This window comes from Dreissena polymorpha, chromosome 1 (assembly GCF_020536995.1).
Source record: "Dreissena polymorpha isolate Duluth1 chromosome 1, UMN_Dpol_1.0, whole genome shotgun sequence".
Classification (NCBI taxonomy): Eukaryota; Metazoa; Mollusca; class Bivalvia; order Myida; family Dreissenidae; genus Dreissena; species Dreissena polymorpha.
This window is the reverse complement of record NC_068355.1, coordinates 11,402,073-11,426,171: the sequence shown is the minus strand read 5'-3', so window position 1 is coordinate 11,426,171 and position 24,099 is coordinate 11,402,073. Positions and strand designations below refer to the sequence as shown.

At 36.7% G+C, this 24,099-nt stretch overlaps 1 long non-coding RNA gene across 1 annotated transcript in view; it reads left to right on the top strand.

Moving 5' to 3' along the window:
* LOC127871105 (uncharacterized) overlaps nucleotides 1–23,794 on the top strand; it is a 52,251-nt gene extending 28,457 nt beyond the window's left edge. Inside the window, exon 3 of the long non-coding RNA XR_008045099.1 lies at nucleotides 23,371–23,794. This is a non-coding gene — a long non-coding RNA (uncharacterized LOC127871105). The remainder of the gene's footprint in view (nucleotides 1–23,370) is intronic.
* The last annotated feature ends 305 nt before the right edge of the window (nucleotides 23,795–24,099 follow it).

The window sequence follows — 24,099 nt, the reverse complement described above, 5'->3', positions numbered from 1 at the left end:
TTCTTATATGGCAATAATAATAGTAAGATTTGACCCACTGACCTAGTTTTTGGATGCATATGACTCAGATTCAAACTTTGCCTAGATTTTCATATCACCATTTTCTGACCAAGATTTTTACAATCATACATGTTGTTTCTAGAGTTATAAACAATTTTTTTTATCAAATTAAACTGGATAACCTAGTTTTTGTAAGAATGTGATCCTGTTGAGAACTTTGCTATGATATGGTCAAGATAAACATCATGAACTAACTTTTACCCGATTGAGTAATAAGTGTGGCATCTAAAGATTGGTATTAAGTTTTTGTTTTCAGACTAAATCTTGGTTGTTTTTGTTTTCAGACTGATTCTTGGTCTAGTTATTGTCAAGATGAACATTTTGATCAAGTTCCATCAAGATTGATTCATAAATGTGGTTTCTTGAGAGATGTCAAGGGTTTTCTATGATTTGACCTGCTGACCTAGGTTTTGGGTGCATGAAACCCAAATTTGAACTTGGTCTACATATTTACTACATAAACAATTATATGACCTAGTTTCCTTTAGTCATAAATGTGGTTTTAAGAGTGAAAATATGTTTTATAAGATTTTAACTGATGACCTTGTTTTTAGACATACATGACACAGATACGAACTTTGCCTAGGTATTGTCAAGAGGAACAATGTGCCCAAGTTTCATCAAGCTGGATGAAAACTGGCCATTTGAAAGGTAGAGAGGTAAAAATTTTAGCATGACTTGTAGCAGACAACGCGAGATGACGAACGCCTGACACATGAAACAGACAACACGTGATGACAGATGCTGGACACTTGTAACAGACAACGGGTGATGACAGACGCTAGGCACTTGTAACAGACAACAGGTGATGACAGATGCCGTACACTTGTAACAGACAACATGTGAAGACAGATGCCGTACACTTGATTGATTGATTTTATTTGGTAAACATATGAACATTACATAGTTACTACATAATGCAGACAATATAAAATATATTATCACAGCAATATACATAGCAAACCATGGAATGCACACACAATACCAAGGATAACACAAAAAAGAGAAAAATGATTTTCACTTATTTCCATTGTGGTCCTTGTTATTGGTGGCAGTAACCATGAAACAGTCATGTATTAGATTTTAATAATGTATATGTATCAAATATGTACTGTTTAATAAAGTATATTACTGATTAAGAATGAATAAATATAATCACATGTTCATTATTATCACAGAAGTTGCATAAGAAAGTTACACACTGCATAGGTAGTTAATAAACACACTTTGTAGCATACTATAAGTTAAAGAATAATTATGAGATCCTTGCATCTTATTGATCATAAGACTTAAAAATGTATCACAGTATTTTAACAGAACATAAAAATCATAATAAAAATTATACTATAAAAAGCTATAAAGACTCTAAAAACTGTTTCTTGATGGCACCCTTGAAATTGTTAGGTTTAGGTACATCCCTGATGTTTTGAGGAAGATTGTTCCATAAACAGATACCATTATATGTAAATGTTTTAGAACCAAAACTTACTACTCTTGGTTTGGAAAAACGACCAGAGTCTTCAAATGTAAAATTTTCAGCAAAATGATCAGATTCTGGCTGAGCTACCATATTAGACCTAGTACAACGATTATGTACGCCAGACACTGGCTTAAAATTCTCACCCATATACTCTGGTGCAAGGCCATTTTTAATCCTATGTACATGACAAAGTATGATCTGTTCTACTCTTTTTGAAACAGGCAGCCAACCTGTTGTAACAGACAACGTGTGATGACAGATGCCGTACACTGATGACGGACTCTGGACACTTGTAACAGACAATGCGTGATGACAGATGCCTGACACTTGTAACAGACAATTGGTGATTATGGACGCCTGACACTTGAAACAGACAACGGGTGATGACAGATGCCTTACACTTGTAACAGACAACGTGTGATGACAGATGCCATGCACTTGTAACAGACAACGTGTGATGACAGATGCCTTACACTTGTAACAGACAACGTGTGATGACAGATGCCATACACTTGTAACAGACAACAGGTGATGACAGATGCCTGACACTTGTAACAGAAAACGGGTGATGATGGACGCCTGACACTTGTAACAGACAATGCATGATGACAGATGCCTGACACTTGTAACAGACAATAGGTGATGACAGATGCCAGACACTTGTAACAGACAACAGGTGATGACAGATGCCGTACACTTGTAACAGACAACGGGTGATGTTGGATGCCTGACACATAAAACAGACAAGCGTGATGACAGATGCTTGACACTTGTAACAGACAACGCGTGATGACAGATGCCTGACACTTGTAACAGACAACGCGTGATGACAGATGCCGTACACTTGTAACAGACAACGGGTGATGACAGATGCCTGACACTTGTAACAGACAATGTGTGATGGCAGATGCCTGACACTTGTAACAGACGTGTGATGACAGATGCCGGACACTTGTAACAGACAACAGGTGATGACAGATGCCTGACACTTGTAACAGACAACAGGTGATGATGGACTCTGGACACTTGTAGCAGACAATGCGTGATGACAGATGCCTGACACTTGTAACAGACAAAGTGTGATGACAGATGCCGGACACTTGTAACAGACAACGGGTGATGACAGATGCCAGACACTTGTAACAGACAACGGTGATGATGGAAGCCTGACACATGAAACAGACAACGCGTGATGACAGATGCCTGACACTTGTAACAGACAACGGGTGATATTGGACGCCTGACACTTGTAACACACAACATGTGATAACAGATGCCTGACACTTGTAACAGACAACGTGTGATGACAGATGCCGGACACTTGTAACAGACAACGGGTGATGACGGACTCTGGACACTTGTAACAGACAACGGGTGATGTTGGACCCATTGTCAAATAAAGACACACTTTTTACCAAAACACACATTTAGCGCACTTAAAAGTGCGTTAATTGTGTGTTTTTTGTTAATATGTGCGTTTTCAGTGTTCAAAAGTGCATTTAAGTGCGCTTTTTGTGCGTTTTTACTTTTCAAGTGCGTTATTTTAGTGAAAAAGTGCGTTTTTTGTGTGTTTTCTTCATCTGTAAGTGCGCTTTTGAGTGTAGATGTGAGCAAAATGTGTGTTTTTTATCTAAGAAGTGCGTCTTTTATTTAGGAAGTGCGTCTTTTATCTAAGAAGTGTGTTTTAAGAATTACAGATGTGGGTTTTTTTCTCTCAAAAGTGCGTTTTTCTATTTTGATGTGCGTCTTTTTAAGCATAAGTTAGTCTTTTATTTCATAAGTGCGTTTTTATCATATGATCTGTTTTAAACGGATGTATCTAAAAAGACACAGTCATGTTTAACACACTTCTTAAAAAGTGCCTCTTTAACAACCGTTTAGCAAATGTTGTACAGTAATTGAACAAGAAACAAAACTGTTGCAGGCTCTAACAATTTATTTACATCAAATGAATAAACATAGACATATATCTCAGTAACCTGTAATAATATAAGGGGCAGTTTGAATAATTACTGGTTGTCCATATTAACCTGTTTTATGTTTACATACTTTATCATACAATTTCAATGCATACGCTATTGCTTACGTTTTAATCTCAAACATTTCTAAAAATTTCCACCTAAATCAGACTGTGTGTAACTAATTAAAAATATTGAAAGTGTCAAAAGTATTATGTGGGCTTGATAGTATCAATTATATTTCCTCAACATAAATAAGTATTTGAACTTTCTTATACTGATATTTATACCCTAATACAATTAATGTCTACCACATTGACCATAAACATACATTTTAAAAGGCAATTGAAATAATATTTATACTATTAATATTATTTGCTAAAACCATTCAGCATGTTATATTTAAATATTTACAATTAAATATGTGTTAAGGGTGCTGTGTATTATACAATAAATATTTTGGTGTTGAAATGACTGCCTTATCAGTATTTCTCAAATTATGCAATTTTTGGCTTAGACACAGCATGGAATCAGATAAGAGAATAGCCAGTCCCTATCAGTCCTCCATCTAAGCCTAACTAAGGGGTGTTGATATACTTTTGATTTGTTCAGGCACCATCTATTTGAGAACCACAGATAGGAAGTTATTTTTTGAAAACAAGCAGCATCAGCAACTGACTTTAAGCTAGAATTGAGACTTATTATTCTAGTGTAAAATGTCTTGAAATACTTTCAGCATGAAGTACTGTGTGATGAAAAAAATATGTATTTACTACAATGTGTAAATCAACAATAAGTTTGTTGCAAAGGAGATTAAAAGTGGGTTGTTAAAGACATATAAAGTGATATGGTCTAGTTCAACAACTGCCTGTATTTTTGGAATACTGAAGAACAGTCTGTTGTAACAGGTTCGTATTTTCAATTCTGCATCCCTTTTTTATTTAGTTTATTGAATTAATTATGATCATTATCATATTTATGTATTGTCACTGGGAAATGTAAATGGATGAGTAAATGTAATGCAATTTTAAAGAAAAACAACACCATTTGAATTATTATGGCTGTATTTTATGGTTATTGTCACCGTAAAGTTATTTATACCTATTTTTGGTCATTAATGAACAGATTTTTTCCCCATATGAAATGAGAACTAAATTTAAAGGTTAAAAACCCCATGGTGACCGTGAAATTAACATTGATCAGAAGATCCTTTGGAAAGAATGTGCATCATCGCATCGCCTGCCAAAAAAGGGAGCAAAAGAGAGACTACCTGATGTATGGACTTGAATACCAGGTTTTACCCTGCACAAGCTGGCCGACATGAGGAGAACAGGAGTGGGAAAACCGTGCCCTCTCCTTGACCAAGAAAAGCTGGATTTGTTTAGAGGTAAAACTATACAGGGTACTGGTTATTGCATTTTAAAGGTGCCACACTTCCGACCAGTCCACACAGCAAAATGAGACCACGTATATTGGTACATTTTCGAACAGTATTTTCTATCAAACGTATTTATTTATGAAAAGCGTAGTCACATGTGATCAGGGGATTAAAATTGCAAAATAAACAACCAAAAACAACAAGCAAACAAACTAGTTTTGATTTAAATTTATAATTTTCATAGCAACAAGATTACCATAACAGCAACATTCAACACTTACATTATAAAATATCTTTCAGGACCTGATCAAATGAGATCATGCACGAGACGCATCGCGCAAAGGCCATGACAGTATAATAGTTGCAAAGAAGTTTGACCGGCTGGTGGCAGACTTGGAGAGAAAGATGAGAGCTGCACTCCGCCGCCTCAAAGAAATGCTGACAGGCCTTGATTGATATGCATCTTTCTTATGTATATAGCTGTTTGTGTGTATATACTGTACATGTTATTATAGTATGCTATTATTATTTGTTTATTTATAATCAAAATATGTTTATATTTATTTCATCAAATTGCCATTGATATTTAATTACTCATGTATGTTAAATAATGTTGGTGTACATTAAAGTATAAAATTGAATTATCTTGTAATTATTAAAATACACAAATATATATGTTTATATAATTATTGGTTTTTATTGCATATCTGAATTAAAAAAACTTTTTACAGCATATAATTGAATCAACTGTTAAGGCAAAAGATGCACCTTTAACGCACATGTGTGCTTTTTGTGAGTGCTTTTTTTGCTGCCATTCATGCGCGTAAATTGTGCGTTTTGTGTGGGTTATAACTGCGCTTAACGTGCGTTAAATGTGCGCTTTTTGTGAGTTAAATGTGCGCTTTTTTATTTAAAAAGCAAACATTTAACGCACATAAAAGCGCACATTTAACACACATGTGCGCTTTTATGTGGGTTATAACTGCGCTTTTCGTGAGTTAAATGTGCGCTTTTAAAAATAAAAAAGCGCACATTTAACTCACAAAAAGCACACATTTAACGCACTTAAAAGCGCACATTTTACACACATAAATGGGAGTCAAAAACGCACTTATAAAAAGCGCACGTTTAATGCACATTTAACGCACATAAAAGCGCACATTTAACACACATGTGCGCTTTTATGTGGGTTATAACTGCGCTTTTTGCAAGTTAAATGTGCGCTTTTTAAATAAAAAAAGCGCACATTTAACTCACAAAAAGCGCACATTTAACGCACTTAAAAGCGCACATTTTACACACATAAATGGTAGTCAAAAACGCACTTATATAAAAAGCGCACGTTTAACGCACATTTAACGCACATAAAAGCGCACATTGAGCACACTTATAAAAAGCGCACGTTTAACGCACATAAAGCGCACATTTATCCACAAAAAGCGCACATTTTCTTGTTTGTTTGTTTTTGTTAAAAACTCACTCAGTAAGAAAAAGCGCACAAAAAACGCAGTGCCAATACCGCCACGTTTAACACACGCAAAACGTACTTAAAACTTACATTTCACACACTTTTTTGAGAAGGGACCCCAGACACTTGTTACAGACACTTGTGGTGGCTGATGCCAGACTCTCATAACAGACAACATGTGATGACTGATTCCAAACACTTGTAACAGACAACCTGTGATGATGGACTCTGGACACTTGTAACAGACAACCCGTGATGTTGGACCCCAGACACTTGTTACAGACAACATGTGATGACTGATGCCGGACATAGACTGACCACCACTTTATGTGTAGGTGAGCAAAAAGAACAAAAAAATTCTTTCCTTAAAGCATTCTCCAAATGCCCTCTTCTTTGTTACCAATAACTGCTGTCTGCAACCACTCACTTGGAACTTTCTGGTAAATTTAAATGCTTAACAATGCTTCATGTTCCATTGGCTTAAAATATCGCCTCCAGCCATTAACATAATGTCATTTAATTCCTGGTACCAATATTCATCATATGTTTGCTATGGTCTGTATGGCATTAGTTGCTATGGGGCTAGCTAAGTTTGTTTAATGAAACATAGGCAATATCTGTAAAGATACGCATCTGATTTCATATCATCAATATTATATCTTTTGATGTAGACCCATTCATTTGAATAATTATTCTTGCAGTACAACAGTTCGTATTGATTAACAGTGACAATGTAATTGAATGAAAAATACTTCTGAGCAAAATTCACAGGATTGCAAATAGCACACCAGATGGTAATTTATAAGAGTTTTATCATGTGCTATTGGAAACAATAAAAGTTGTTATACATTAAAAAAAAAAGCATATGCAGGGAGTATCAAAATAGTTTGAAATATCACCATCTGTACAGTTTATAGAAGTGGTTTCTACCGCTTGAACGCTGTGACACATCATTTTGTCAGTTACAACACGCCAGATTGACATACAAGCACATATCTGCAAGTGCTGTACAGAAACCCCGCAGAGTAAATAAGCAAGGTCCCTGGGAAGCTTGCCTGAGCGGAAAATAGACGAGATGTTCAGTTTAATTGCTACTGAAGACTTGTATGCGCAGGCTGATACGGAAATAATGGCCCCTTATAATTGACCGAGGTCAACCTTGTATTTAGTGCACTTTGACATTTCTTTTCAAATTCTCTGACCTTAAATTGTGCATTTGCCCAGTGTGGATGCGTCCATGCAATGTTTAAGTATTCACAGCTTGTCAGGTTCGGGTGTTTAAGTCCACATAATAGATCCTGTCGTCTTGTAAGAAATTTGCATTGTTGTAGTACAGCTGCTTTTAAGTGCTGCCTGAAATTTAAGTGTCTCGGGCGATTTTCATTGTAAAGGAGTATCTGGTCATTGTGGTGATTGAAAATTGTAGATTATTATGTGAATTATCGAATTGAAATCTGAGCTTCAAATGTGTTTGTACTGAGCTGTTACAAATGTAAAACACTTAGCAAGTTCTTTCTCAATGCCATTTGTTTCATTATTGCTTTAATATTCATCCATTGTTTGACATTGGAGGTTGTTATTTACTCTGTTAGTAGATTTTCTTTATGCGATTCTTTTTTTCTTGAGATTTTTGTCAGTTTTGGCAAAAAGGCATCTTCAGTATATTATTTATATACAAACATTTGTTATAATAACTTATGCAACCCTTTCCAGCTGTAATCCAGTCTTCTTGTAAAACCAAGTAATTATGGTGATTTTGCAATTTGCTTTCTGCTGTCTTTATACATAGATATTGTAGCTATTGATTATGTAATATTGTTACTTCAATTAATATTTGAATATTCATATTCAATTACTATATTATAATTTAAAGAAACTACATTTAAACTTGCACCCATAGTTTGCTTTTATAAACTTTTCTGCATGTGCGATTTTTTAGCTCAACTTTTAAAAAATAAGGCTGTATTAAATTATTTTAAAGCTTAAATCAAGAATATAATAAATAAACAGTTTCAAGTAGTAATTTTAAAAGCCAGACAAGAGCAAAAAAGAGTGTCAGCTGTCTTTTGACAGATCGGGTATATATTCTATGTTAAAATTTACTAAAGTTATGCCCCTTGTTATATAAGGCTGTCTATAACGTCGTGATATACTCTATTAGCAGATTATTTTCTTGGAAATAACATGGTGCACTGGTGTTATAATTATTTAGTATGTATATTGTATACTAGTCCTCTACTACATGTAACTTGTCTCAAATGATGACACATGAGTGAAAACTGGCCACGCTCTAGGACCCAGTCACATGGCCACGCTCTAGGACCCAGTCACATGGACATTTGAACCATGCTCTGTGAAAAAGAGGGTTTAATGCATGTGTGTAAATTGTGGTCCCAGATTAGCCTGTTCTGTTGGCAGAGGCTAATTAGGGATGACATTTTCTGCTTGTATGATATTTTTCATTTAAAGGGGCCTTTTCACAGATTTTGGCATGTTTTGAAGTTTGTCATTATTGCTTTATATTGATAAATGTAAACATTAAATTCTAAAAGCTCCAGTAAAATATCAAAAATAAAATTTAAAAAAAGGAAAAAAAAGTAGCCCACAGCAGGGCTCGAACCAGTGACCCCCGGAATCCTGAAGTAAAAACGCATTAGCCAACTGAGCTATTCTGCCAAGCATACATAGGCTGCGTTTTTTATACGTTATATAAGCAATCTTCTTAGTTTCACAAATTTAAACGACAACAACAGAACTCTCCAAATTATTCAATCGTTTCGCGTTGCAACGCTTTATAATTTTTAGGTTTTTAAATCGTCAAAAGATGCATATAATGACTATATTAGACAATGGCAAATGTTCAGTAATACTATTTCCTCACATATATCATAACTAAACCAAACATTTGCGAATCTGAAACAACTTTTTCCAATTTTTTCAATTTACCAAACCGTGAAAAGATCCCTTTAAAGAAAGTCTCTTGTTAGCAAAAATCTACTCTAGGCTAAAAAAGTGTTGTCCATGATTAGCCAGTGCAGACTGCACACGCTAATCTGGAATGACACCTTATGCACATGCATTAAAGCCTCTTTTCACAGTGGGAGGCACATTTATATTGCTTGTTTTTCATTTACCTGTTATACTTACGCATCTGTGTTTATATAACTTGTTGTGGCTGTTCATGTATGTTTCTGTTACTTGTTATACTTATGTTTATGTGTTTCTTTTACCTCTAGTATTACCCTTTAACATTGATTTAACTTACAAATTATATCCATGCATCTGCAATTCTGTTACATGGTATACCTATGCATCTGCAATTTTGTTTTATGTTGTACCTGTGCAGTTGTATTTTTATGCTCCCCCAAAATTTTTGGGAGGGAGCATATAGCGGCCGCTTCATCTGTCCGTGCGTGTGTCCGTCCGTCCGTGCATAATTTTTGTCCGGAATTCAATTAAACTTTATGGAAAGCTTCACTACCAAGAGGAGATGTGCATATTATCAGCCGGTTCTGGTCGGATGATTTTTCACAGAGTTATGGCCCTTTGAAATGTTCCATTAACTGTACATATAGTGCAATTCTTGTCCGGGCTATTTCTCAGCAACTAATCACCGGAATTCAATGAAACTTTATGGGAAGCTTCACTTCCAAAAGGAGATGTGCATATTATCAGCCGGTTTTGGTCGGATAATTTTTTACAGAGTTATGGCCCTTTGAAATTTTCCATAAACTGTACATATAGTGCAATTCTTGTCCGGGCTATTTCTCTGCAACTAATAACTTGAATTCAATGAAGCTTTATGGGAAACTTAACTACCTTGAGGAGATGCGCATGTTATTTGTGGGTTCTGGTTAGATGATTTATTTAGAGAGTTATGGCCCTTTGAAATTTTTAAGTTGCTAAACCATCCATCGTATTATTTTGTCCAAAGTTATGCCCCTCAAGACGTTTCCTTTTATCTGAATATATAGTGCAATATCGTGACAAAAAAGCCTTTGGGGAGCATCACCCGTCTCCGACGGTTTCTTGTTGTTACATGGTATACCTATGCAGCTGTATTTCTGTTACATGGTATACCTATGCAGCTGTATTTCTGTTACAGGTTACACCTTAGCATGTGTATTTCTGTTACATTTATACCTATGTTCATGTGTATTTCTGCTGCTTTTTATACCTAGGCATGTGCATGTGTGTTAAATGTTATGCCTTATAAAGTTATAATGCATGTGTTTTTCTGTTTTATGTTATGCCTATGCATGTTTATATCTGTTACATATTATATATGCATGGGTATTTTTGTTACATGTTATACCCATCCATTTGTGTTTCTGTTAGGTGTTATACCTTCACATGTGTATTTCTGTAACATGTGATACCTATGCATGTGTATTTCTCTTAAATGTGATACCTGTGTTCATTTGTGTCTTTTTAATATGTTATATCTATGCATGTGTATTATTGTTATATGTTTTACCTATGTCCAAGTGGGTTTCTGTTACCTGTTCACATATATGTTTGAGTTATATGTTAAACCAATGCATGTGCATTTCTGTTATACAATCCACATGCCATTCTGATTTTATTGCAAACATTTTCATGTGTGTGTTTCATTTATTACGGTACTATTTTATTGCATATTCTTTAATGGCCATTCTATATACAGAGAGCTGATTTAAGGCCCAACATTGCTCTAAACAGTCAATCATAAGGATATAAGTAAATATAATCGGGATCAATGCCATTATACTTCGCTGTTGCATCCCATAATTCCCTGATAGCTAATCATGTCATGATGAGAAGCAATTGTCAGAGCATTATCTACTGTATGGCTTAATAGAACAAACAGAAATTAATATACGTCCTGCTTTTAGTCGATCAGCAATCAATGGCGTTGGCTGAAAGTGGGACACAATCTGTGTGCCTGATAGTAATACATGATTTGCAGTCAATTTATCAGCAATAATTTTATTAAGATAACTCAGGTTGTATTGCATATATGAGCTGTGCTATGTGAAAAGGGGGTTTAATGCCTATGCGTAAAGTGATGTCCCAGATTAGCCTTCGCAGTACGCGCAGGCTTATCAGGGACAACACTAACTGCATAATCTAGATTTTTGATAAAAAGAGACTTTTCTGTAAACTAAAAATACCATAAAAGTGGAAAGTGCTGTCCCTGATTAGCCTGTGCAGACTGTGCAGGCTAATCTGAGATGACACTTTACGCACATGCATTTAACCCCCTTTTCACAGAGCGCAGCATGTTTTCCGGCCCAAATATGTGTGTTCTACGTAGATTGGACCGTGGGTTAGAATGAATGAATAATGCAAACGCCAACCGGACACTCAAGTTCCTGTTGAAACTGGTGCTTCAAGAATGGAATGTAAAGGCTCTGAGTTTCTATGATTTCAATCCTATCTTTAGCTACAATATCCTGAACGGCAAAAAACGTTTGTAGACCAATAATATGTTCGTTGTATTTGTGGATGTGAGTGAATCTATTTGTCTTTTCTTCAAAGAAAACCAATATGATTGCCGTCTACAAAAGTAAGTCTTCTTCAGTGGAGTAGATTCATTGAGCTTTTATTTGATCGTGCCAATTATTGGTAACATCAAAGCAGCTAGGGTAAATAAACAAAACATGAAATATTGATTAACAGATTGAACTACATTATTATGTATGTTTGAAATAATATTGCTTGACTATGAAAAGAGATTCAAACATTTGATGGCAGAGTACAGGCTTTGGAAAGAGTAAACAACAATGTTTTTTTCTATAAAGTTTACCATGCAGGAAAACAAAAATTTCAAATAGCCAAAATACTCTTTTTTTCAAAACATTGAAGTCATAAAATCTAATATAATTAAGTACATGTGAAAGTTTCTTAAAAGACCTATTAATTGTTTGTGAAAGATAATATGTGGATACATTTAAGAGATAAAACTGCAAGAGGCAGAAAGAGTACTATTTTTGGGGTGTATGTATTAACCCTTTGCATGCTGGGATATTTGTCGTCTGCTAAATTGTTGTCTGCTGAATTTCTTAAATAATCATTTTCTTCACTTTTTTTCAAAGACCTATATCAGATAAGCAAACAGTTTGTATCCTGATCAGACGCCACTTTTTGTGGCGTCTGATCTGGATCCAAACTGTTTGCAAAGGCCTTTAAAATTCGGTTCCAGTGCTAAAAGGGTTAAAGAAAGAGAGCTAACAGTTGGAAATATGTGTGTGTTCAATGGCAAAATATATTAAGAGAGGAGCCGTTAGGGAAGTTATTTGGTCTAAGGGAATAGGTATGAGAAAATAAAGGGAGATACATGGTAAATTAATAAGGTGACTAAATATGACATTTTGTTTGTAACCTATTTCCATATAAGCAAACATTAAAGAACGAAAAACCATGTAACTAGTTAAGACACTGTATGTAATGGAAACAGTAATTCACTTGCATGATTTCTTTTTAATGACATCTTTCAGCATGGAATACATGCAATAGCTTCTAGTGATGTAGTGTACAAATGAACTTCCATCAGTTACAACCAATCTAGATTTCTAGAGGTGTTATTTAAATAGAGTCATTCAAAAGCTATGAAGAAAGTGTTGAGAATATCTTATCAATTTGTTTTACTGGCCATGTTAAGGAAAGCGATTCATGAAATGGAAAAGAGCCATGACAATATAATGCTTTTGATATTATGTGCAGATTTAAATTCACATTGGACTTATAAAATTAATTAAGATGCCTTACAAGCTACTTCAGTAATTAAAAGTGAAATTGTTATTTGACAATGGGATGCCGATAGAATATTCACAGCTGACACCATCTGTTAGAAATTGTTTGTGTAGGATAACCCAACCGACCCACCCAAATTGCTCTGACCCCAAAAATTGTGATGTCTTGATTTTTAGCTTGACATTTATATATGAAATATATATAGTGGAGCTATCCTTCTCGCGTCGGCGTGAGTGTTGGAATGTTAAAGTTTTCAGTACCATCTCAAATATTTGACATAATTGCTTTTATATATTGCTTACTTCTTAACCAACATGACCCCAATCTATAAACAAGAGCAGACAACTGTTTCAAGTATTTTGTAAGAATTATGGCCCTTTTTTCACTTAGAATATGCATATTATTAATAAAACTATGATAAAGTTTGCATACCACCTCAAATATTTTCTATGTCCCCTAACATATTGCTTTTATATTTTGCCTAATTCTTAACCAACATGACCCCAATCTATAAACAAGAGTAGACAACTGTATCAAGCACTTTGTAAGAATTATATTCCCTTTTTATACTAAGAAAATCAAAAACTTTGGTCAAGTTTTGTGTTTAGGTCCATTTTATTCCTAAAGTATCAAAGCTACTGCTTTCATACTACCAACACTTACGAACTATCATAAGGGGACTGTGCAGGCAAAGTTATGTAACTTTGACTGGCGATTTGACAGAATAATGGCCCCTTTTATACTTAGATAATTGAACATTTGGTTAAGTTTTGTGTTTTGGTCCATTTACTCCTAAAGTATCATAGCTATTGCTTTCAGTCTTGGAACACTCGCTAACTATCATGAGGAGACTGTACAGGACAAGTTGCATAACTCTGGTTGGCATTTTGACGGAATTATGGCCGTTCTTTGACTTAGTAACTTTGAATATTTTGTTAAATTTTGTGTTTAGATGCACTTTACTTCTAAAGTATCAAGGCTATTGCTTTCAAACTTCAAATACTGTCTTACTTTCATGAGGGTACTGTACCTGGCAAGTTTAATTTGACCTTGACCTTTGAATGACCTTGAATCTCAAGGTCAAATTATTATTTTTTGCTTAAATTGCCATAACTTCTTTATTTAGGATCAGATTTGATTCATACTTTTACAAAATAACACTTACCTGACATACCACAATGGACTCCCCCCAAACCATCCCCGTCGCTCCACCCCAGATCCCCCCCCCCCCCAAATATTTTTTTTTCCTTTTTTTTCTTATTTTTGAAAGATCATCTAATAAATGACCACACCCCTACATTATTGTCCCCTACCGGTTTCACCATAGGGGACGTATGGTTTGCGCTCTGTGCGTCTGTCTGTGAGTCTGTCTGTGATTCTGTCTGTCACACTTTTCTGGATCCTCCAATAACTTAAAAAGTTCTTAATATTTTTTCATGAAACTTGCAACATGGATAGATGACAATATGGACATTATGCACGTCATTTCATTTTGTTCCTACATCAAAAATTGTAGTTGCTATGGCAACCCAAAAAAAAAAAAATTCTGAAAATGGTGGAATTTCAGACAATGGTGGAGCTGGTAGGGGACCATATTGCTTGACAATAGCCTTGTTATTTATCCTCTCCACAACCCCCCACCCACGCAAAAAGATTTGTTTATGCTCCCCAAAAATTTATTTGGGGGGGGGGGGCATATAGGCACCGCTTCGTCTGTCCGTGTGTGCATCTGTCTGTCTGTCTGTCCCTCCATGCACAATTTTTGTCTGGGCTATTTCTCAGCAACTAATGACCGGAATTCAATGAAACTTTATGGGAAGCTTCACTACCAAGAGGAGATGTGCATATTATCAGCGGGTTCTAGTCGGATGATTTTTCACAGAGTTATGGCCCTTTGAATTTTTTGAAATTTTCCATTAACTGTACATATAGTGCAATTCTTGTCTGGGCTATTTCTCAGCTAATAATGACCGGAATTCAATGAAACTTTATGGGAAGCTTCACTACCAAGAGGAGATGTGCATATTATCAGCGGGTTTTGGTCGGATGATTTTTACAGAGTTATGGCCCTTTGAAATTTTCTATAAAAAAATTATTGTCCCCCCAACTACTGTGCCCTCAAGACGTTGCCTTTTATCTGAATATATAGTGCAATATTGTGACCAAAAAAAACCTTTGGGGAGTATCACCCGTCTCCGACGGTTTCTTGTTTTTTGAAACAGGGTATAAAAAAACACAAATATTTATTTGTATTATTTTATTTTTGAAAGACCGTCCAACCATCCCAAGCTTAGAAATTGCAATCAAACTTGAAATATAATCTTATTAGTTTGTTTTATGTCTTTACAAATGTTCAATAGATTCTTGAAAATATACTTGAACTCAGAATAGTCTAAAATGTACCTCTTCTTTAAAACATAAGCGATCAATATGTTTCTCTTCCAGTTAGAATATGACTATATTACCTTGACCTTATTGAATATGAACAATTTCCACATGATGGCTTACATTATACTGTCAAGCACGCGAATAGTCAAGCGCGCTGTCTTCTGACAGCTCTTGTTATACTTATTTTTGGCCGAATTCACAATAATTTTGATTCACTATGTTTTTCACACCAATAGAAAGCTCCCTCTTATCAAACTGTAAATTAACAATAAATCCATTTGTGGACTATGTGTACTACAGGCAACATTTGGTGAACACTACATGTATTTCTGTTTATTTATAGATCTTTTATTCAAATAACTATGTCTTGTTTATCCGATGCACACACAGTTAAACAATAGTCTTTATTTACATGATTCCATATTGGCTGTAACAAAATACGTTTATTTACTATATTTTATTATAATTTCTTAGCCAATAAACACTCGTTAGTACTAATGGTATTTTTTTGGTTAATTTTAAAGATGTTGCTTTTTAGCTCACCTGATTGTGACCGGTCTTTGACCGTCATCCGTCCGTCCGTCATCCGTCTGTTCACATTTGTTCGTAAACACTCTAGAGGCCACATTTATTGTCCGATCTTCATGAAACTTGGTCAGAAGATTTGTTCTATTGATATCTCGATCGAGTTCGAAACTGGGTCATGCTGGGTCAAAAACTAGGTCACTAGGTAAAAAAAAAAAAAAACCTTGTTAACACTGTAGAAGTCACATTTCATGCCCAATCTTCATGTAACTTTGTCAAAATGTTTGCCTTAATGATATGTTGATTGAGTTCAAAAGTGGTTCCGGTCTGTTGAAAAATATGGCCGCCAGTGGGCGGGGCAGTTTTCCTTATTTGGTTATAGAGAAATCTTGTAAACACTCTAGAAGTCATAATTTTTGCCCAATCATCATGAAAGTTGGTCAAAACATTGGTTTTATTGATATCTGAGACTAGTTCGAAGATGATTCCCAAATGGTCCTGATCGGTGAAAAAACATGGCCGCCAGTGGGCGGGGCATTTTTTTCTATATGTATATAGTAAAAACATGTGAACACTCTAGAAGTCACATTTTTGGCCCAATTTTCATGAAAATTGGTCAAAATGTTTGCCTTACTGATATGTTGGTTGAGTTCAAAAGTGGTTCCGGTCAGTTGAAAAAAATGGCCGCCAGTGGGCAGGGTAGTTTTCCTTATTTTGCTATAGAGAAACCTTGTAAACACTCTAGAAGTCACAATTTTTGCCCAATTATCATGAAAGTTGGTCAAAACATTGGTTTGATTGATATCTCGGACGAGGTTTAAATGGTTCAGATCGGTGAAAAAACATGGACGCCAGTGGGCCGGGCATTTTTCTCTATATGTATATAGTGAAAACATGTGAACACTCTAGAAGTCACATTTTTGGCCCAATTTTCATGAAATTTGGTCAGAACATTTGTTTCCTTGATACAAGAGTTTAGTTCGAAAATGGTTCCGGTCAGTTGAATAACATGGCTGCCGGGGGGGGGGGGCAGTTATCTTATATTTATATAGTAAAAAAAGCTTGTGAACACTCTAGAAGTCACATTATTTGCCCAATCATCATGAAACTTGGTGAAAAGATTGTTTTTATATATCTCAGATGAGTTCGCAAATGGTCCCGATCGGTAAAAAAACATGTCCGCCAGGGGGGTGGGGAAGTTTTCCTTATGTGACCAGAGAGAAATCTTGTGATCGAACACTATAGAAGTCACATTTTTTGCCTTATAATCCTGAAACTTAGTCAATACATTGGTTTTATTGATTTCTCGGACATTTCTAAAAATGGCTCAGATCGGTGAAACACACTTTTTAGCTCACATGATTGCTCAGGTGAGGTTTTAGGATTGGTCTTTGTCCGCCGTCCGTCCATCCACATTTGGTTTGTAACCACTCTAGCATTCACATTTCTCAAGCATTCTTTATCAAAGTTGCTGAAAGATCTCAGTCAAGTTTGATAATGAGCAAAATCACATAATATATGCCATAATTTAATTGCCCTTGGATTGTCCAAATTTTCATTATATTATACAAAATCCTTGTAAACACTCTAGAGGTCACAATTTTGTTTCAGATTTTATGAATCTTGGTCATATTTATTTTTGTAAGCAAAGATTGATGTTTGGTTAGGGGGGTCAACTTAAAATATAGGTAACAAGGTCAAATCTTACAAAAATAAAAACACTCCATGTGCCAGAGTTTTGGTTCAATAATGACGAAACTTGACCAGGATGTTTGTCTGGACAATATCTAGGTATAGTTTGACATTTGGTAAAGATTGAATGAATTGACTCCTCTCAGGTGAGCGAACTAGGGCCATCTTGGCCCTCTTGTTTCAATATAGTATAAGCATTGATTCATAATTAATAAAAATGAAAGGGGTACATGAAATAGTTTCTAAATAAATAAAACCACCTACCTACCAATCCACTTGCTGGGTAAGGGGACTTGTTATCCCAAACATCAATGTTTTAAGGATGGCCTGAAATTAAGGCAGGATTTTACCAGTTCTTGGTGTCTTAAAAATTGTTGTTGATATCAAAGATATGACCTTATGATTGCAAAATGGGCGCTTTTTGGATCACAGAACCTCCAAATTGCAAAACAGTTTGATGGGGTCAGATTTGAATCAAACTAAGCACCTCTTGATTGCAAGATGGGCTGACACAGCCACAGTTTGGATCAAACTAGACCTCTTGATTGCAAGATGGACTGACACAGCCACTGTTTGGATCAAACTTAGATCACTTGATTGCAAGATGGACTGACACATCCACAGTTTGGATCAAACTTAGACCTCTTGATTGCAAGATGGACTGACACAGCCACAGTTTGGATCAAACTTAGACCTCCTGATTAAAAGATGGACTTACATAGCAACAGTAGGGATCAAACTTAGACCTCCTGATTGCAAGATGGACTAACACAGCCACAGTTGGGATCAAACTTAGACCTCCTGATTGCAAGATGGACTTACACAGCCACGGTTGGGATCAAATTTAGACCTCCTGATTGCAAGATGGACTGACACAGCCACAGTTGGGATCAAACTTAGACCTCCTGATTGCAAGATGGACTGACACAGCCAAAGTTGGGATCAAACTTAGATCTCCTGATTGAAAGATCGACTGACACAGCCACAGTTTGGATCAAACTTAGACCTCCTCATTGCAGGATGGACTGACACAGCCACAGTTGGGATCCAACTTAGACTTCCTGATTGCAAGATCGACTAGCACAGCCACAGTTGGGATCAAACTTAGACCTCCTGATTGCAAGATGGACTGACACTGCCACAGTTTGGTTCAAACTTAGATCTCTTGGTTGCAAGTTGGACTGACACAGCCACAGTTGGGATCAAACTTAGACCTCCTGTTTGCAAGATGGACTGACACAGCCAAAGTTGGGATCAATCTTAGATCTCCTGGTTGCAAGATGGACTGACACAGCCACAGTTGGGATCCACTTTAGACCTCCTGATTGCAAGATGGACTGACACAGCCACAGTTGGGATCAAACTTTGACCTCCTGATTGCAAGATGGATTGACACAGCCACAGTTGGGATCAAACTTAGACCTCCTGATTGCAAGATATACTGACACATTCACAGTTTGGATCAAACATAGACCTTCTGATTGCAAGATGAACTGTCACACCACAGTTTGGATCAAATTTAGACCTCCTGATTGAAAGATGGACTTACATAGCAACAGTAGGGATCAAACTCAGACCTCCTGATTGCAAGATGGACTGACACAGCCACAGTTGGGATCAAACTTAGGCCTCCTGATTGCAAGATAGACTGACATAGCCACAGTTTGGATCAAACTTATGCCTCATGATTGCAAGATATACTGACACATTCACATTTTGGATCAAACTTAGACCTTCTGATTGCAAGATGAACTGACACAGCCTCAGTTTGGATCAAATTTAGACCTCCTGATTGAAAGATGGACTTACATAGCAACAGTTGGGATCAAACTTAGACCTCCTGATTGCAAGATGGACTGGAACAGCCACAGTTTGGATCAAACTTAGACCCCTGATTGCAAGATTGACTTACACAGCCACAGTTTGGATCAAATTTAGACCTCTTGATTGCAAGATGGACTGACACAGCCACAGTTTGGATCAAACTAAGACCTCCTGTTTTCAAGATGGACTGACACAGCCACAGTTGGGATCAAACTTAGACCTCCTGATTGCAAGATGGACTTACACAGCCACAGTTGGGATCCAACTTAGACCTCCTGATTGCAAGATGGACTGACACAGCCACAATTGGGATCAAACTTAGACTTGATTGCAAGATGGACTTACACAGCCACAGTTGGGATCAAATTTAGACCTCCTGATTGCAAGATGGACTGACACAGTCACAGTTTGGATCAAACTTAGACATCCTGATTGCAAGATGGACCGACACAGTTAAAGTTGGGATCAAACTTAGAACTCCTGATTGAAAGATCGACTGACACAGCCACAGTTTGGATCAAACTTAGACCTCCTAATTGCAAGATGGACTGACACAGTCAAAGTTTGGATCACACTTAGACCTTCTGATTGCAAGATTGACATGCACAGTCACAGTTGGGATCAAACTTAGATCTCCTGATTGCAAGATGGACTGACACTGGCACAGTTTGGTTCAAACTTAGATCTCCTGGTTGCAAGATGGACTGACACAGCCACAGTTGGGATCAAACTTAGACCTCCTGTTTGCAAGATGGACTGACACAGCCAATGTTGGGATCAAACTTAGATCTCCTGGTTGCAAGATGGACTGACACAGCCACAGTTGGGATCCACCTTAGACCTCCTGATTAAAAGATGGACTGACACAGCCAAAGTTGGGATCAAACTTAGACCTCCTGATTGCAAGATGGACTGACACAGCCACAGTTTGGATCAAACATAGGCCTCCTGATTGCAAGATAGACTGACACATTCACAGTTGGGATAAAACTTAGACCTCCTGTTTGCCAGATGGGCTGACACAGCCACAATTTTGATCAAACTCAGACCTCCTGATTGCAAGATGGACTGACACAGCCAAGGTTGGGATCAAACTTAGGCTTCATGATTGCAAGATAGACTGACATAGCCACAGTTTGGATCAAACTTAGACCTCCTGATTGCAAGATGGGCTGGCACAGCCACAGTTGGGATCAAACTTAGACCTCCTGATTGCAAGATAGACTGACACAGCCACAGTTAGGATCAAACTTAGACCTCCTGATTGCAAGATAGACTCACATAGCCACAGTTTGGATCAAACTTAGACGGCCTGATTGCAAGATAGACTGACAGAGTCACAGTTGGGATCAAACTAATATGTCCTGATTGCAAGATAGACTGACACAGCCACAGTTTGGATCAAACATAGACCTTCTGATTGCAAGATAGACTGACACAGCCACAGTCTGGATCAATCTTAGACCCCCTGATTGCAAGATAGACTGAAACAGCTATAGTTGGGATCCAACTTAGACCTCCTGTTTGCAAGATGGACTGACACAGCTACAGTTGGGATCAAACTTAGAACTCCTGATTGCAAGATAGACTGACACAGCCACAGTTTGGATCAAACTTAGACCTTCTGATTGCAAGATTGACTGACACATCCATATTTGGGATCCAACTTAGACCTCCTGATTGCAAGATGGACTGACCTAGCCATAGTTGGGATCAAACTTAGACCTCCTGATTGCCAGATGTACTGACACAGCCACAGTTGGGATCCAACTTAGACCTCCTGATTGCAAGATGGACTGACACAGCCACAGTTTAGATCCAATTTTGACTTCCTGATTGCAAAATGTACTGACACAGCCACAGCTGGGATCAAACTTAGACCTCATGATTGCAAGATGGACTTACACAGCCAGAGTTGAGATCAAACTTAGACCTCCTGATTGCAAGATGGACTTGCACAGCCAGGGTTTGGCTCAAACCTAGACCTCGTGATTGCAAGATTGACTAAGACAGCCAGAGTTGAGATCAAACTTAGACCTCCTGTTTGCAAGATGGACTGACACAGCTATAGTTGGGATTAAACTTAGACCTTCTGATTGCAAGATAGACTGACATAGCCACAGTTTGGATCAAACTTACACCTCCTGATTGCAAAATGGACTAATACAAACTGAGTTGGGATCAATATTAGACCTCCTAATTACAAGATGGACTTATGCTGCGAGAGCTGGGATTTAGCTTCAGACCTTGTGATAAGGACCTCTTAATTGCAAGACGGACTGGTTCTTCCAGTGTTTCGATCCTACATAGGACCTTCTTATTAAAAGACACACGGACTGACACTTTGTGTAATTAGCAGTCTTTTCTCCTGGGCGGTTTAAGCACAGCCGCCCTGCAGTGCCTGGTCCTAAAAATTGATCATGTTGCTGGGACGCTTGTAAATTCAGAAGAGCTTGCCTGCACTGGTCTGAATATTGTCTGCATTTGGTCAAGACCAATCAAAATACGTACATGCTAATAAGCTGTTGGAATAAGGGGCTTAAATAAGTGGTGTGAACGATTTACAGGTTGTTTATGGCGGTCAATTTTGATGTTTGTCCCCTTATAATGGTTGATATAAGTATATCAATTATTACCATGCATGTTGCGTAATAGCAATTTAAGGTATGCTCAATTTGTGTGTTCGTTTTATTTTAATTGTTACAGACTATTACAGTGGTGTAAAAAAATTGACTTTTGTTTGTTGCAGTATTGGGTAATTGAATTTATAATGACAGTTATTTTGAGTCAAATGTCTCATTTTGATTGCTCCCGTCTACTAAAAATTGTTTTTCACAATTTTCTCAATGGCGACGTTAAATTAACAGCACCGACATTGTGGGATTTCACATGGGAAAGGTTCTTTGATATTAACTTAATACGCTTAATATCTGCAAAGTATTGTTTGTGTGCATGACATAATGTACAATCAAAGAAACAACCAGTCCCTGGGAAATCTACAATTACTAATGTCTGGGTCGGGGCTACTAAAGAATCGTTGCCGTCAGAGAGTGCAATAAGTGAAGGTGTCCAGGACGTTGCCAGTGATCCTGAGACTTCCTACCCACCAATCTAGCTTTTCAAGCAGCTTGCAAGGGGGTTCCACAGTACTTGGAAGCAAGATTTTCCATAAGTCACAGAAGTTGATTAGTAGTTAAAAATATCGCTTCTTACCTAAACTTTGTAAAAATAAGTTTGTAGTGAAAACAACACAAAATGAAATCACAAGTGAATACTAAATCATTCACAGTATGTCAGATAGGTGTTTTTTTGTGTTAAACATAAGATGATACAGATAATTATATTTCATTAAGAAAGTATAGCTTTTTGTCAATTTATAAACATATAACAGACTATTAATTAAACATAATTTTACGACACCTAATACACCCTTTCGTAGTTCTAACGTGTCATTTGTCACATGTGGGGACCAGCGTGTTCAGCAGTTGGTAGGTCACCGTGGGTAGATGTTCCTTGGGGAAGGGCCTCTGCACCATCAGAAGACAGAGACCCACCCCCAGGCCAGACTTCTGGATGCAAACAGTCTGGCTCCAAGAAATCTGTTTGGCAGCTTGAAGAGATCTGCTCTCTGTAACAGAAGACTGCCAGGATGGAAGCCTTTAAGAACTGGTATTGATTGATGAAGAAGAAAATTCCTCACACAACAAACTACCTCCTTCATGATATTGGTAAACTGTTGGTCTGAGCTTTCAAGAACACAATTACAAACACAAGATTTTTTTTCTTAAATATGTCTTTGGATAAAAGTAAGAGATTTAACAGATCTAATTTCAGAGTAATTTACAAAATCTGTGCATTTCAGACGGTGAGAGGGGCCTTCAGCACAATGAAAATGATAAAAACAGAAAATCATCTCACTTGAAGTTTGCTGTCCTCAATGTTCAGATAATGGTCAGCAAAGAAGTACCAGACATTCAGGCAGTGGATGCCCAGAACCAGGAGAAGTCATGGAAAACAGTTGTTTGAAGTTAACATTGTATATTTGTATACTCGTGGTAAAATCTGTATTGTTGTTATTTTCAATAATGTTTCCTTTCTAATGCCTACTGTTATTTTGCTTGTTACTTAATATATTATAATATATGAATTTAATATCGGGAACCAAAAACTAAATAATAAAATAATATGTTTGACTTTGATTTAGAACATGTACTTAATATTTAAAAATCCATACGCAAAATGGGGCCCACCCCTTCTGCACCAACCCCTTATTGCGCTGTATTGCCGCTGTGCCTGACCAAAATCCTTGGGAAAAACTTGGATTTATAGTGATAATAATTATATTTCACAAATATCAAGGCAAGAATAAACTACATTCAGAAGGAAGTTATGTTTTCTTACAAATCTAAGTATTACAATTTTAAAGCAAAAGGAAACTAAACTAAATGCGTCTACATGGAAACTGATCCATAGATAAGGACCTTAATATTTTATGAGGTATTTAATCTCAATGTATTCAAGATCACATTTTGTTTTACTACTTGTTATTCAAACATAGTCAAAAGGCTTAGATTTATAGTGCGGAATACTC